Source organism: Paramormyrops kingsleyae, unplaced genomic scaffold, assembly GCF_048594095.1.
Source record: "Paramormyrops kingsleyae isolate MSU_618 unplaced genomic scaffold, PKINGS_0.4 ups77, whole genome shotgun sequence".
NCBI lineage: Eukaryota > Metazoa > Chordata > Actinopteri > Osteoglossiformes > Mormyridae > Paramormyrops > Paramormyrops kingsleyae.
This window is the reverse complement of record NW_027326015.1, coordinates 65,463-83,261: the sequence shown is the minus strand read 5'-3', so window position 1 is coordinate 83,261 and position 17,799 is coordinate 65,463. Positions and strand designations below refer to the sequence as shown.

The 17,799-nt window shown below is 43.1% G+C and overlaps 1 long non-coding RNA gene across 1 annotated transcript; it reads right to left on the bottom strand.

Annotated features, from left to right (window-relative positions):
- Positions 1-2,917: 2,917 nt before the first annotated feature.
- Positions 2,918-17,534, bottom strand: LOC140586878 (uncharacterized). The gene is made up of 5 exons (XR_011988676.1): positions 17,323-17,534; positions 17,006-17,037; positions 4,624-4,662; positions 3,564-4,193; positions 2,918-3,484 (listed from the first exon to the last, which is right to left on the bottom strand). It is a non-coding gene; the product is annotated as an uncharacterized lncRNA (long non-coding RNA).
- Positions 17,535-17,799: the final 265 nt, after the last annotated feature.

The following is a 17,799-nucleotide window of genomic DNA, read 5'->3' as shown; positions in this document are numbered from 1 at the left end:
CACAATACGTTGCTTAATATGATGAAGGGCAGCTCTGCCCCCTGCTGGTGGGATGGCAACAGCTGTTCAGTGAACATCTGCTTTAATTAAGTTCTGCATCATTTTCATTCCAGTGCTGGAAATGCTAGGAAACATGGATGGGTGATATGTAGCTTAATTAATTAATGTAGGTTAATTCATGTCAAAAGAAAGAAAGCTGAATTTTACACCACTGCATACAGTTAATTAAGAAGTTTAACCTTTTGCATGGCTGGATAGGCCAGCTTTACAAATACCAAACTGAAATTCACTAAGATGATTTCGGTCCAACTCGCAATATGCAAGGCTCATTTCAGCAGCATAGACACATGGTTCGAATTACGGGGGGAACTGGGGGGTACAGTACCCCCCGATCAAGACCTAGACCCCGCCAAAGAGACAAAAATAGCAGTTTGGGGGGGTTTTCTTTTGTTGTAAAGAAAAAAAAAAAAGCTAAACTCACCTTGCAGGAAAATTTCTATGTAAAACTATTTCAGACACCGTACTATTTTAACCACCTCGGCGCTAGAAGCAGCTTAGCCAGTCGGTTGCATCATTCATTCTCATTTACTGACCTGTTCATTGTGTTTGTCTGTCATGGTGCTGTTTGTCGTGCATTGGTAAGTGTAAATAGCCAGCAGAAGTCTAGCCTGTTGAAAATCTGTTATTTTACAACCTTCATTTATTCGTTTAAGTGTTTCATCTACTAATGCAAGCTGACGTCATTATAAGTTGAATTACTTACCATTGTACTTCTGAGGCCGGTACAGTCAACGTTAGTCAATTTAACTTGCAAGATAAGCTAAGTTCTCTATTTAAAACAGGCTTATTTGGTGAGGTAAAATCGATCATGGTCATTTTCCAAGGAGATGAACTCCCTATGTTTTCATTCTCATTTTATCATGAATAAATTGTGCCCTATTATTTGAATTTTAGTGGTATTGATTCTGCATTCCACTATTTCATATTTCTAGACATTTTTAGAAGCTTCATCTGATAGCCCAGATACTGCTTTGTTAAGTATAGATTAGATTTTATTCACAGACACACTACGAGGAAAAGGAAAGATGGAGACATCAGACACTTTTTCGGTGGTAAAAGAAGAGTAAGTAGGAAATATTAGTGTTAAGAGCTACAGAACATTACACCAAAAGTATAGGTGCAGTTTTGCAAACTGTTACTGTGTATGAAGGAAAGTGGTGGTCAGCAGAAGGCAGGAGAGGCACAGGAGCAGGAAGCAGGGAGATGGCAGGATGAGGACAGTGTGCAGGCAGCGGGGAGATGGCAGGATGAGGACAGTGTGCAGGCAGCAGGGAGATGGCAGGATGAGGACAGTGTGCAGGCAGCGGGGAGATGGCAGGATGAGGACAGTGTGCAGGGAGCAGGGAGATGGCAGGATGAGGACAGTGTGCAGGCAGCGGGGAGATGGCAGGATGAGGACAGTGTGCAGGCAGCGGGGAGATGGCAGGATGAGGACAGTGTGCAGGCAGCAGGGAGATGGCAGGATGAGGACAGTGTGCAGGCAGCGGGGAGATGGCAGGGTGAGGACAGTGTGCAGGCAGCGGGGAGATGGCAGGGTGAGGACAGTGTGCAGGCAGCAGGGAGATGGCAGGATGAGGACAGTGTGCAGGCAGCAGGGAGATGGCAGGATGAGGACAGTGTGCAGGCAGCAGGGAGATGGCAGGATGAGGACAGTGTGCAGGCAGCGGGAAGATGGCAGGATGAGGACAGTGTGCAGGCAGCAGGGAGATGGCAGGATGAGGACAGTGTGCAGGCAGCAGGGAGATGGCAGGGTGAGGACAGTGTGCAGGCAGCAGGGAGATGGCAGGATGAGGACAGTGTGCAGGCAGCAGGGAGATGGCAGGATGAGGACAGTGTGCAGGCAGCAGGGAGATGGCAGGATGAGGACAGTGTGCAGGCAGCGGGAAGATGGCAGGATGAGGACAGTGTGCAGGCAGCAGGGAGATGGCAGGAGAGGCACAGGAGCAGGAAGCAGGGAGATGGCAGGGTGAGGACAGTGTGCAGGCAGCAGGAAGATGGCAGGATGAGGACAGTGTGCAGGCAGCAGGAAGATGGCAGGATGAGGACAGTGTGCAGGCAGCGGGGAGATGGCAGGGTGAGGACAGTGTGCAGGCAGCAGGGAGATGGCAGGATGAGGACAGTGTGCAGGCAGCAGGGAGATGGCAGGATGAGGACAGTGTGCAGGCAGCGGGAAGATGGCAGGATGAGGACAGTGTGCAGGCAGCAGGGAGATGGCAGGAGAGGCACAGGAGCAGGAAGCAGGGAGATGGCAGGGTGAGGACAGTGTGCAGGCAGCAGGAAGATGGCAGGATGAGGACAGTGTGCAGGCAGCAGGAAGATGGCAGGATGAGGACAGTGTGCAGGCAGCAGGAAGATGGCAGGATGAGGACAGTGTGCAGGCAGCAGGGAGATGGCAGGAGAGGCACAGGAGCAGGAAGCAGGGAGATGGCAGGGTGAGGACAGTGTGCAGGCAGCAGGAAGATGGCAGGATGAGGACAGTGTGCAGGCAGCAGGAAGATGGCAGGATGAGGACAGTGTGCAGGCAGCAGGAAGATGGCAGGATGAGGACAGTGTGCAGGCAGCAGGGAGATGGCAGGAGAGGCACAGGAGCAGGAAGCAGGGAGATGGCAGGGTGAGGACAGTGTGCAGGCAGCAGGAAGATGGCAGGATGAGGACAGTGTGCAGGCAGCAGGAAGATGGCAGGATGAGGACAGTGTGCAGGCAGCAGGGAGATGGCAGGATGAGGACAGTGTGCAGGCAGCGGGGAGATGGCAGGATGAGGACAGTGTGCAGGCAGCGGGAAGATGGCAGGATGAGGACAGTGAGCAGGGAGCAGGAAGATGGCAGGATGAGGACAGCACGCAGGACCAAGAGGTGAGTTAGAAATGAGGCTGTACTTTAAGATCTACTGCATCATCAAGACAGATATTAGCCCAACAGGTAAATATTTATTTCTGAAGGCTGTTGGAGCTGGGGGGACTGAGAGGGCAGGAATAACACCAGACTGCTGGACCAGACCAGGCTGTTTGTAAATGTATAGGCTTATTACTTTTACTAGTATACTTCTCCTAGGATAATTCCTGGGAGTTATCAAAACCAAGTTCTTTTGGATAGGGATAAGGATAATGAGATCTTCTGCATTGATTCTCATTTTGTCGCATGTCCAGACCATGACCGTTTGTTGCATACATGTTAGTAAACACCCCTGGCGCATCTTGTACTCTTAACATTGATCTTGGTGGCGACTATTTGTATTGACGCGGTAGCAGACCATAATGGTCATAGAAGTGTTATGAAGGCAGTACCCCCCAATTATGGAGGGGTAATTCACATTCTGCATCAACCATAGGTTCACTGGTGACAGACTGTGTTACTGCAGACACATTGTCCTCAGATTCACTTTCATCATTGTCAACAACTTCAGAGTCACTTACTTCAATTTCACCTGGAAAAGATTATTAAAGAGATATGAATGCGTGTGCAAGGTTTTTTTCTCTTTAAATTGTACCAGTTTTAATACTAACCATCAATTTCGATGTCATCAAGCGATTTCCCTCGCACACTGGAAAGCTGCCCTTTTTCCATTGCCAAAAGTAGCTTGGAAATTTTAGCCAGTTGCATGGTGGGAATGGGTAACCTGTAGAACTCGCGATGAACATGGAGGTCATGACCAAGGAAATCTGCGAGTTGGTCCAGTTCATTGTTTTTTAAATTGAGCACTTGTGACAGTGTAGCCACATGTTTTCGCAGTTGGGTCGACCTGAGGTGCTCAGGATTTTTTGCTCCACACCAACTTGCATGGATGCATAAACAGTCCTGCCCTCTGTAGTAGCTCAATGATTTAGGTCTTGCAAACAAGAATATATTTGTATCACAGACACTGCATTCAGTTCTCTTACTGACCAATAGTGACAAGGCATCCACCATGATTGGTGTAAGTAGAATAGCAACTTTCCTGCCCCTTTTCCCCACAATCTCAATCCGTCTGAAATAGTTGCAGAGCTTCTGTTCAGTCTGTTACAATCCCATAGCGATGTCTTCATGGAGGTCTGTTTGGTCTCTCTCGTGAAAACTCTGGAGTGGCATTTTCTTCAGCACGTCTTCTATTGAAAACCATGATTTGTGCAAGGGTGACCTTTGCAAGTTCAGCATAGCTGTGTCATATGAAAGCACTGTAAATTTTTTTTTTTAATTTTTAATATTAAACCAATTAATTGTACTGTGAACGATATCAAATGACACAGACTACTATAAATATCTGTGAAGTGATATTTATATTTATCTATGATCCGACTTTTACTACACAATGATAAAAGGTCATTGATGTATATTTGTATTTCAAAACTTTTACAAGCTGTTAGATCTTAATATGGCCAGTATCAAAAGTCTCTTTTAAATAATCATACTGTGTCGTACTTAATCGTAAATTGATTAAAAAAAAATAATGTAAGTACATGGGTTAATTCATAAGTGTTTCCATTTTCACATTTCTCGAGGGTTAGACTTGCATTAGTCAGGTTAGGGTATAAAAAAGTTACACGGGCAAATAAAATCTTTGCATAAGCTTTTGCATCACCAGTTTACCTTTTCTGGACACAGTGTTGGAGTCTTCTCAATGGTCATCTGCAACAAAGAACAAATACAGCATCAGCAGGCTCAATGGTTAACCTGAATACCGTAAGCAAATCAACAAATAGAAAACATAATGGGGAAAAAACGGTGGTATTGTTGCATTCATAATTCATTGTACACAGGGACGGATTATGGGTTGTGTGGGCCCCTGGGCCCTTGGCAGCCAAACGCCCTTGTAGGAATTATTAGCTCAGGTAAATTTTAATATCTCCACCAATATGTTTCAATTAATTAAAGTTTAATTAATTATTATTTAATGCTGATTATTAATCGATCGTTATGCCAAATGGTCGGCTCCTCCAAACTCGATTGCGGTATCCCTGTGAGTCTGTTAATGTGAGACTTAAATGGGATTCACTAATTACCAATATCACTTAGTAACCTGGGTTAGAAGGCTCGTCCACCGAGCTGCGTCACCAGATAATGTAAACGATTGGTAGCAGAGCCCCCCCCATCATGGCCGATGAGAGAGAGTCTCGCGATGTTTCAGGCGAGTTTGAGGTTCAGAGCGTGTAGCAAGATCGCACAGAGGCAGGAACTTATTATGAGACACACAATGACGGAGGCTAAAGTTGTGTAAAAGACATGCATTTATTCCTAACTAACACTACAACTAACATAAGACAGACATTACACCTAACACAAACAACAAACACGAAATAACGGAATACAACAAACAATGTAATTATGAAAATGCAATGACCGGATTTAAATGAGTAACCTTAAATGGGAAATACTGTTCTGCAAAGCAAGCACAGTTTGTGGAAACACGACCCTAAAGTCTTATAGCAGGTTAACAGAACAGCTTAAGTTGTTAGAATGAAAGGAAGTTGGTTTACTTGGTTGAAGAGTGGGGGGGGGTCTTGGCAGTTGATGGCAGAGCTGCTGAGCTGATGGCACTCAGGAAGGCGCGGCGTTTGGAGCAGTGGAGTGGAGCCCCTTTGGATTATCTCTCCTGGTGAAGCTTTGTCTTGGGTGCTGTTCTCTGTTCAGCTGGGCCTTCACCGGAGGGTTTCTGGTGGGCTTCTCGTCTCCCGGGCTGATGGTCTTTTCCGTACGGCTGCTGGGTGTTCTCTGCGCTGCTTTGTTCTGAGGTCCAGGTTTTTATGGTCTAAAGTTCATGAATAGGGATGACCAGGAATTCGAATCCTGGCCCAATGGCTGGCCATCCATTTGGCGGGCTTTCAGAAGGGGGTCTGTATCAGTCCTTTTGGGATTTATGGCCCAACTGAATCTCCCTTTACTGATGATTTTCATTAAGCTGTTATAACTTTTGATACATCCACTTTTATGGTAATCACTGACCAGATTTAGAATCAGGAGTGATTTTCCATCAGTTTGACACCAAACATGCCATACCAGCTTCACAGGTACATACCTCATACCATCTGCATTAATTGATTAAACAATTAATTATTTTATCTATGTGACTCATTCACATCAGTATGGGATACAGGTGTTTTGGGTTGCACCTCAACAGATGTTACACTTTGTGCAGATATTACATCAAATATTCATATTACAAACAGCACATCTTATCCATAGATAGGCGTGGCCGTTAGTTTGTGGTAATAACAATATAAGTTGCACATCTGGAAACAACATATTTTGTTTGGTGTGGCTTATGCCAATTCATCTTCTCCAGAATGGATAAGATACACCTAAATTCAGTTCTTTTAACATAGCATGGTAGAAACAAAGAAACTTGGTAACCGTCCACCAAGATCAGATAAGGACCACAAAGGAATGTTGGAAGAGAAGGGGGGGGGGGGGGGGTTTAACAAAGCAGACTCTCTAAAAGTTAGTACACATTGGTTACACTCACTTTCCAGATTCTTCTGGTATACCATGAGAACATACATACAATGGTAGCTATACCTATCTATTTATTTAAATTTATATGTGTTCAAGTGCAAAGGGGTGAAATAGGTGATACTCCGTGAACATGGTTATAAGGGTGGCACACAAAACACTAAGATTGTCTAAGGACACATACAAACATAACGTATCTGTATATTGAGACTAGTAGTCGTGAGTAAATCAATATACAGGGTATACAAAAGCAAACTTAAATGAAATTTCCTTTAGGGTGTTCGTCTGTTGGGTGAGTGAGATGTAAGGCAGAGTGTATGGGGAGGGGGTTGTGTGCCAAGTCGAGGGACCCCTGTCCGTGAAGTCCACTCTGCTTGTCTGTAGGTCCCTAAATCTTTGGGCAATAAAAGTTGGAGTGCTGGCCTCCCTGGTTATCTGTGTGTGTGTGTGTTTGTGTGTGTAACCCCCCCCTTTGGTGCCTCTCGTACCAGGCTCGGCCTTGTCTCAGGCCACCTGGAATTTAGGCCCTGTGATATGTGCATGTGTGATCCTACACCCTCCATCCATGTTTCCATCAGAGGCCCTATAGGGTCAGGGGCCCTTGTAGGCAGAGGATCAAAGAATGTAGGCCCTCTAAAATAGACAAACGAAAATACATTGTTGATAAGCGTTGCAAATTGTTTTGGGCTAGGGGCCCCACGGGCCCCCTGCACCCCAAGGGCCCCTGGGCAGCGGTCCCGCTGGCCCGGTCCGTAATCCGTCCCTGATTGTACAGAATAGGGTTGGGTGATGTGTAACTTCTTCGCATATGACAATGTCTACAGTGAAACAATTGGATCATGACATGGGGGAAGGGTGATGTTTTGGTCGTCTTGTAAATGTACTACAAATTTCTATAAAGTTTCTTTTACACTATTTAATGACTATTTATAAATTCATCAAGTACTTGAATACCATTAATTTATTTCATATTATTGTAGTTACAGTAATCCCAAAGCTGACATTTCAGATGTACCTCTTTAGAAGGTATAGATGTTGAACCACACAGGAGAAGTAGGTCCCTATGAATCATCAGGGCCTCATATAACATCCTGGTTCACACCATACTCAACACCACATCTAGTGTGTGTGTGTGTTTACAGTAACATGGTTACACCTGTTATTAAGAACCTTCCGTACCAAGAGGCTTTTCTGAAAGGTGAGAGTGGACAAGCAGGTCCCTACAATCCACATGGGCTTCATAGAACACATTCTAGATTACACCTTAATATACACACACATAAGGCCCTTACTTGCGTTCCCATATACCATGTTCCTGTATACGCATACACATGCACAATGGACTTGAGGCAAAATGATACCCTAAACTGAACTGTGGGATATTATTAAAATATTATGTTTCACATTGTCTAGATTCCAGACACAAAACTCCAAACATCAAACACTCTGCTGCAGCTTTAAACTCAAGTCTCAAAACTCCCACAAATAGACTTTGCAAAGAAGAAAAATGTTCATCCATTGGATGAATCAAATGGAAACTAGTGCTGAACTAGAAAACTAAACTTTGAAAGCTAACATAAATAAAGCTAATATAAATAAAGGCCCCCCTAAAATACATCCTTTTTTTGTTTTTCGGGGGACTTGCCCCTTTAAGCTTAATTTGGCTATCACTGATACATAATATATTTAATTGATGTAAATGTTCGCCCTCCAGTTTACAGACCTGTCAATCAGTTTAAGAGCCCCAGCAGGTTCAATTATAATAAAATTTCAGCAGTGAGTTGTAATCAGGCCCGGCACCACGGGGGGTAAGGTGGCGTCGCCCCATCAGAGGGAAAATGCCGCCCCCTCTGTTAAAATAAGCCCTAATTGAACTTTTAAAAAAAAAAAAAAAATAATAATATTCATTTTTGAAGACTAATATATAAGTTAGACCACTATAGTTAAAAAATAAAGTCTACGTTTTACATACGTGTCAGTACGTTCTAGACTAGATTTTCAAATCCAGGCACTTGATTGGTCAATTGGGTGAGCAGAGCAAACTAACTCATTCACAACTTTGGGTTTTAGTAACTGGAAATATGCTACGGACACTGCAAAAGGGTTTAACAGACATGCCAATAGTAAAGAACATCAAACGTGTGTGGCTTTTTGGAAAGAGAGACAGTTGCGATGTTCTACAGGCAGTGAGATTTCAACTGTGGTTAATTCCGATCAGCTCTCTCGAAACCGCCTGTATGTCTCTGCCATTGTAGACATTATTGGATTCCTTGTCTCAAACGAATTGCCATTGAGGGGATCCATCGATTCGGTTGATAACCGAGATCAAGCGGGAAGTGGACTTTTTCTGTCTTTGTTTAATTACACTTTGAGACAGAATGAAAAGCTTGGCCGGGCTTATAGTACAGTTCTGAAAAACACTGTTGAGGTATGGTTTAATTTTTAAATGTTTTGGTGTGTTGGCTTGATCGAGAAACAGCTAACAAGCTGTTGTGACGCTAAACACTCTAGAGATAGACTGATAGATACAGACTGGGAGATACACTTAGACTGACAGACACAGGTTGAGAGATGCACTTGATTGATGGATTCTGGCCTCGACATACACTTAGACTGACAGACACAGGTTGAGAGATGCACTTGATTGATGGATTCTGGCTGGGAGATACACTTAGACTGACAGAAAACAGGTTGAGAGATGCACTTGATTGATGGATTCTGGCCTCGACATACACTTAGACTGACAGACACAGGTTGAGAGATGCACTTGATTGATGGATTCTGGCTGGGAGATACACTTAGACTGACAGAAAACAGGTTGAGAGATGCACTTGATTGATGGATTCTGGCTGGGAGATACACTTAGACTGACAGACACAGGTTGAGATGCACTTAAATTAACAGTGACACATAGATATGAAGGGTTCCACTCTTCAAACAGGATCTCTGTGCTCCAGTTGGGATCTATGGCCTCCAAGCACTCCGCTCTTACTGCAGCTCAGCCAGGCTGGGCTGGGCCCGGCGAGGGTGGCGGGGGCCACTCGCACTCGGCCTTCTGTATGAGGGAGATCTGAGTGATGTGGGGCCTCTGACAGCCGTTCTCTGTGTCCTGCTGTCCTGCCCGCCGGCCGCGTGTGTGACGGTAAGAGACCTGTTACAGCTAGTATGCATGGAGTGGGTCCTTGCTGAACCACAGGCAGGCCAGGCCTCGTTCCACATCAGTGTTGTGTGCAGACCTCCCTGTGAGCAAAAACAAATGGCTAATTTAACATGCGCTCTGACAGGCTCCTGAGGGCCTGTGGGCCCAGGGTTTGCTTGTCCTCCTAACGAGCTGGAACAGCCAGGAGCCCGATCTGGATGGGCCCACTACAAGAGCCTGGATAATGAGAGAACAGCCAGGCAGGAACTCTGGTTGTCTACGATACATCTGTCCACATGGATGTAGATCCTAGCCAGATCACAGACTCCCTCATTACAGCACTCAGCCAGGGGACAGCTCTTCCAGGGAATGCTGAGAACGTGAGACCCAAGAGGCGTGTTTTGGACAGAACAGGAGCAGTCAGTCACCGGGTATAATCAGTGAGATTGATGTGCACACCCACCAGGGATATGTGTGCTCCTGTGGAGGGCTGTCATTTTGGGCTCTGCTATTGTGAGTTCCTGTGTGGAAGAAGAGAAGCCTTCCAAAGCAACAGAGTATGGCTGTGTGAGTCACTGAATGCAGTGTTACCCAAGCACACTGCAGCTCAGCGGCTCCACACGTGTCTCCAGCCCAGAGCATGCTGGGACAGCATGCAGACGGCTCATGCATAGAATTAGCCCTCAATTTCTGGCACAGGGGCTCCATTACCATCACGCCTTAGGGTGTTCTGGGAGAGTGAAACACAGGGTCGACAGGGTCAAACAATGCATCGCCAGTGCTGGACCCAACACCATATTCAGTGTTGCTGGCGTGCCACAGGTTTCTGCTGGACCAGCAGTCTCTGCATGAGCAGCTCTCCATCCCAGCAGCATGGTGGGAAAACCAGCTGTGAGTGGCACCTTCACTCTGTAAACAAAAAAAAGCCCCGTCTATGGCTCACAGCAGATTTTTGGAGCCCTCTGGCGTCCATTCCTGGGAAAGACAACATTCCATTTGCTGGGCTGCTTGGCCCGTCAGTGTTTTGATGAGCCATAGCCATAGTTTATCCGACGTCCTCCCTTGTAGGCTCTTCGGAAAAGTGTTTTAGTCCATAGGCCCGTGTGTTACCAAAATGGTTAACCTCTCCCTGTCAACCGGTGTGTTTCCCAATAATTTTAAACATGCCATAGTGGAGCCATTATTGAAAAAAGTAGGCTTAGATGTAACGGACCCCAACAGCTTTAGGCCTATTTCTAAGCTTCCGTTTCTTTCTAAGCTCCTTGAGAAGGTGGTCTATGAACAGTTGTCTTCTTTCCTGAATCAAAATAACATCTTTGAACCGTTTCAGTCCGATTTTCGTAAATACCATTCTACGGAAACGGCTTTACTGAAAGTGTCCAGCGACATTATGATGGCTGCTGATTCTGGAGAACACACTGTTCTGGTTCTCTTGGACCTGTCTTCAGCTTTTGATACAATTGATCATCAGGTCCTGCTGATGAGACTGAGGGATCAAATAGGTTTATCAGGGACAGTTTCACAGTGGTTTTCTTCTTATCTATCAGGGCGTAGTTTTAGTGTTACAGCAAACCAAATAAGGTCTGAGTCTGCGGATTTATTGTGTGGAGTGCCCCAAGGCTCTGTCCTGGGTCCTGTTCTTTTTTTGCTGTATTTGACCCCTTTGGGTAAGATCATCCAACAGTTCAGTGACGTTTCTTTCCACCTATTTGCCGATGATATTCAGCTGTATTGCTCTTTTAAACCATCTGAGATGCATACATTAGATTCTTTGTTTCATTGTTTAGTGGAATTAAAAAAATGGCTAAGCATAAACTCCCTTCAGCTAAACGCAGACAAAACTGAAACTCTGGTTATTGCCCCTGTTGATTCAATCCCGGGGATTAAACAGTTCCTGGGTAATCTAGGCCTGTCTGTGAAGTCCAGCCTTAGAAATCTGGGAGTTATATTGGACAGTGAAATTTCATTTATGCAGCATTGTAAGCAGCTAACGAGAAACTGTTTTTTTCAGCTTAGGAACATCTCCAAACTTAGATCAATGGTCTCACGAGATGATTTGGAGCTTCTCATTCATGCTTTTGTGTCTTCACGTTTAGACTATTGTAATAGTTTGTTTTCATGCCTGAATAAAAAGGAGCTCCTTTGTCTGCAATTAGTACAAAACTCTGCAGCGAGAATCTTGACTCGCACTAATAGGAGCACTCACATATCCCCTATTTTAAAACAACTTAATTGGCTGCCTGTGTCTTTTAGATATAAGTTTAAGATTCTGGTTCTGGTTTTCAGAGCCTTACATGGACAGGCTCCGTTTTATATTAGCGACTTGATCCACCTCTGCACCTCTGCGCATGCTTTGAGGTGTATGGATCAAAATTTGTTGAAAGTTCCTCGCACTTATTTTCGCACTAGAGGTGACCGTTCTTTCCAGGCTGTAGCTCCTAGGCTTTGGAATGATCTTCCCTCCTCTTTGCGTTTAATGGAATCTGTCGTCAGTTTTAAGAGAGAACTAAAGACTCATTTATTTGTCCAGGCGTTCAAATAGTTATTTATGGGCAGTTATGATTTTTGTGTGGTCTTGGCTTTTTTTGTTATGTTTTTCTTTGTTTACTATGTTGTGAAGCACCTTGTGGCTTTTGCCTGTGAAAGGTGCTATATAAATAAAGACTACTTACTTACTTACTCTATGACCTCATTTGTATAAATGGTAACAAAGCAGCAAGCAAAATTACGAAGTTTCTGCTAAAAGCATAATTATTTGTGTTAGTGCAAGTGCATAGTGTCCTTTATCAAAATGCAGCATATTTCAATTTACAGTGCAGTAAAATTTCATTGAAATTCACTGAAAGTTAACTGTTTTGAACAGATTATCTAAACGTTTGAAAAATCGGCTGTAGTTGTACAAAGTTTTGCTGGTGGGAAACACTGACTGAGAGAAGTATTCATGAAATTTGGGGGAAGTGGTGATTGAATGCAAATTGAGTCAAAGCAATGCAAAAGTATTCATAGTTTAGCTCACATAGTCCAATGGTATGGTGCATGTGTTAAGTGTTTGGAAAAAGTGGACATGGAATTGAGACACGTGTTAAAATGACTGGAAAAAAGTGCAATGCATTTAACCCGAGTGTGTTTTATGGCTTCACTGTGAGGCTTGACTGTATCTCCCTCCTCAATGATCAGTTTAATCTAGCTGGTGAAGCTGAAGGCAAAGCGGGAAATTAGTTTAGTCATGACTTCAGAAATTACCCTGACAAGGGATTCTGTACAATCAGAGATGGAGCTGCTGGTTGGGCTGGTCATCGCCTGCTTTTTCTAACTGATGTAGGTCTGAATGTAAAGTTTCAAACTGCTTAATATGTATTAATCTGTTTTATAATGTTCACACAAAAAGAGCTTTTAATGTGTGTTGCACCTTACATCTTCTACTGTACAATGTTATTCTGCATTTGATTCCTCCTTGAATGGGGGGTGAAGAGAAATAACTAGCAAGAGAGACAGAGAGAAACTATTCGGAGGTGCTATTGTCCAAAGTTGAACTGATTGTCCAAAGCCTTTTTGTTGTCAAATTTAAAAAAGTTAATCTAAATCACCTATTACCCACTGTAATCCTTTCTATACCCACCTCTGTATGACTTCACAGAGCATCACTACCAACAAAATAAGAGGGTTACAGTTAAAGTAGGTGAAAAGGAAGGAAGAAACCTTGGGAGGAACCAGATTCAAAGGGGAAGCCCATCCTGCAAGAGCTGGCAGAGGAAGTGATATGAGCAAAATGGCAAAGTCCCAATTCACACTGTCCATGTTTTAAGATTAAAATGAGTAAAAAGTGGCCGGTCCTGATTTCGTGTCTTACATCACACTCCAAGATGGTCACTGATTGGTGGGCTCTGAGATGGACCTGTGATCTGAAAACCACAAACCATTTACATTTAATTTTGAAATATTAAAAAAATATTAATTAATTCAGAATATTTATTAAATTAAAATAATGACGAAAATACATTAAATATATATTTAAGACTTAAGCAATGCAATAAGACTTTTACTTTCACTAATTAATAAACCAATATTAAACTTTGACCAGCAGGTGGCAGCAAAGCATGTGTGAAGAAGAGGCCATCAGCGGTACAAAGCACTGGCTGTACAGGTTCCAACACTGCAGACAAACCTCCCTGTTTAACTGACTCACATGGTATGACTAGACAGATTGAGCAGGGCCGCATGAGAGAGGTCTCACTGCAGTTAGTGTAACTATTTATTTTACAACTTTTCTGTCTCATTCTGCTTCATAAAGGGCACACCCCACTTCCAACTTCCTCTGACGCAAGGAGATTCGTGCACAAATGGCTACAGCATAAACTGAAACAATAATGATATATAAAAAGGCATTTCATACAAACACAGCATAACCTTGCTGATAAAGCCTTGCAGTTTGTGCATTTATTTACACTAATAGTGGGTGTATGCTAATTATATTAACAGGATTAATAAGCCAGTATATTTAATCAGAATTCCCTAAGACCTGTGCTTTGTATTGGCCCCTCCCATTTTGACAACAACAAACTACATGTCACTGCAGGGCTTTAGAGACTAACTACTCCAATAATTGCGTAGTGATATTGAAGAAGAACATGTCATCGACTACGCCCACTAATCATGCCAGCCTTAATACATATATCAATAAAAGTTTTTACATTTTTAATACGTATTGTCTGCGGTTATGTGATAACGAAGACCTAAATATATATTTGCTTTAAATATGTGACTCATGTTAGAGAAAATATAAGTAAACCATGAGGACAGAAAAGTCACTGAATAACAGGAATGACCGACATATAGTGCCAAACAGATAAGGTGCAAAGACTGTACTCATAGTACAAACAAAGTAAACGTAGTGCACTATGTAAGGTAAGTTGTAAATTTGTTTGCACTTTGCAGCTTACCTTGCGTTGACTCTTTGTAGTACGGTCCCCACGACGGTGGTGGAAATATAAGGGGCTGGTTATCAGGGGGCATGGATTTTGTGGCAGTTTCTATATTGGCGTTGCTGGTGGAGGGAGCCGCATTTGTGGGTTTGTATTCTGCAATGGCTTGAATGCCCTGTGTATTAAGGCGAACTTGTGGACGATTACATCGTCCACACAGCATAGAATTAATAAGACTTGTTCACTGTCCCCCTGTTGCTGTAATATTCTGGGAAGTTGTGATTGTTTAACTCCTCTGCGCACAGTTAGGAGCTACTCCAACTCCACCTAGCAGACATACGTACGAGGAGATTGCGGTATGGAATGATTCTGTCCCTGTATGGACTAATCATCCCCAAATTCTATTGCGTCCATGATTCACCTATATCATTGTGCTAAGGTTGAGCAGCACAACATGTTTTTCTCAGATCTCAAGACCAGACGATAGTGAGGATAGCTGAGAAGATCACTAGAGTCTCTCTCCCCTCCGTCATGGACATTCATATCACACGCTCCATCTGCAAAGCCACCAACATTGTGGATGACCCCACCCACCCCTCACATTATCTTTTCACCCTCCTAGCGTCTGGAAAAGCATTCAGGCCGTCACACCCAGACTCAGGAACATGGTGTCAGACTACTGAACTCTCAGGGACTGATCTGATACCACACACACACACACACACACCATAGCTGTCAAGTCTCCCGTTTTGGCCGGGAAACTACCGTATTTTACCTCTCTTTCCCGCCGTCCTCCCGTATTAGTATTTTCCCATAAATCTCCCGTATTATAAGATCATTTAAAAAAAAATTCATCTGCCTCTCCAAACTGAACTGTCAGTAGCCTCGCGAGAACTGCCACCTGCAGTAGTCTTCAGGTCATTCACAACATTAACCAGGTCATAAATGCGGAATTTTAAATGGCAATGCTGTGTGCTAAAAACAACGTTACTTTCACCTTCTGTGACGTCTTCAACAAGGATACAAATTCTGCAACAAATCTGTATAATAAGTCATTAGTGAATGCCAGAGAGCCAGATGAGTGAACATGAGAAATTAAGAGAAAATGTGTAATGAAAATAAAATGTAAATGACAAGTGGTTATTTTAGATTTCTTGTACATCTGTCTTAAAATGTAAGGGATACTGTAGCTTGGTTGGGCTGGTGGGATGGCTCGCGGTGGGTGCCGGAAAATTTCCCTTATTTTCCAATCCAAAACTTGACAGGCATGACACACACACACACACACACACAGGTCTGTAATTATATCTTCGTGGGGACTCACCATTCATTTCTATGGGGAAAACTGTAATCCCAACATGACAACCTTAACTCCTTCCCAGCCCTAACTTTAACCATAAGTAATCAAACCAAATACAAGACTTCTGGCATTTTCAGTTTTTTGATTGTATTGACAGATCTTTGTGGGGACCTGAAAAATGCCCCCCAAAGGATCAAAATAACAGGCTTTTGTCACATTGTGGGGGACATTTGGTCCCCACAATGTAATATAAACCTAATCCACACACACACAGATTAAGTATCTGAGTCTTTGTGGGGATTCTCAATTCATTTGTATGGGCATATCCCCAATCCTAACTATGGCAACCTTAATCCTTAATCCCTACAGTACTAACCAAGAAGTAACAGTAAGTAACCAAACAAAATACAAGACTTTTGGAATTATTATTCCTTTGATTGCATTCACAGAATTTTATAAAACTGAGTGAGTTTTTTCTTTTGGAGACCAAAAACATGTCCCTACAAAGTCAAATTAACATGTTTTAATAACACCAGGGCTCTCAAGTGTCACGCATTGAGAGTGATAGTCACTCTTTTCAGTCTTTTGTCACGCACTCCCGCCACACATTGTATTTCTCACGCGGAAAAATAATTTGTAGGCTAATATGCCGCAGAGCCCAATTTTTCCCCAGACCAGGGCACAGTAGCGCCTCACTATAAAACAAGCGTGTCTCCGCTGGAGTCTAATGGTGCGTTCGTTTTTCTCTCGGAACTCGGAAATTCTGAGTTGAGTGACATTATGGTGCGTTCGATTATTTCTCTCCAAGTCGGAACTCGGATAAAAACGTCACGAAACGTCAAGAAAAACGTCGCTTCCCGTCGGAAATACGCCTCTTTTATGAAGTCGGACAAGATTTGCCCCAAGAGCCTGTCACTTACCAGGCAATCAAAAAAAAAGAAAGGGCCAACACAATAGCCAATCAGAAAATAGTACGATTGTATCTGGGTAAAATACAACACAACAACCAATGAAAAGTCATCCTGTGGAATGTCACTCTTGCCTGTCTTCAAAATTTGACAGCCCTGTAACACTGTGGGGACATTTGGTCCCCACAACATAATATATACATGACCACCCACCCAAACACACACAGACACACATATACACAGACTGGCTTACCTATATCCTCTATAGAGTCCTTAATGAAATATCTGCAAAGCAGTTATGGCATGGCGTTAGGTTTGAACATGCAGTTTTTAAGGACACTGCACGAATTCTGAACGAAACACTGCACTAATTCTAAAATGATTTTATATGAACTTTATTTAACATAAAATAAAATAGAAATCAAACCAAAATTTAGTCTCTCAAAAAACTTATATGTGACATATCATCGTTCATATTATTAGAAATTAAAAACACCAGGATACAGAATTTGAATAACAAGAACTATAGTCTTCTTTCTCAAAAGCCTAAACAACTATCTGAAGACCTACTAGTTCCTGAATTGTAGATGTTGCCTATGAAATTCGCTGAGTTGACGTCGCGCTACCAATATTGCTAAAATGCTAATTGCGTCAACCAGCTATGGAAATACAGCGGCGGTACACCCCCAATACAGCGGTATTACGCATTACTGTAATGTTGCCTAGCAAAAACATATTGTCAAAAAAAATTACAGACAGACTTCATAGACAGAGCTGCGTGGTTACCTATTGACAAGTAGATACCTGATTTGGGGGCTTGAAAGGCGGTTAAATATCCAATCACGCCGAGTTACATTAAGCACAAACTAAAGATACTACTCGTGATTGGACCAGCTTCAAATTTGTCCCGCCCTGACAATAAATTCTTTGATTTCATTCGTTGAACATTAGTGTCCGTACATATCTTCATTTTATTCGACCAATTACAAATATCACGGTGGTTTCCATAGAAACAAAATCATTGCAGGTTAAACACAAACTTTCTGA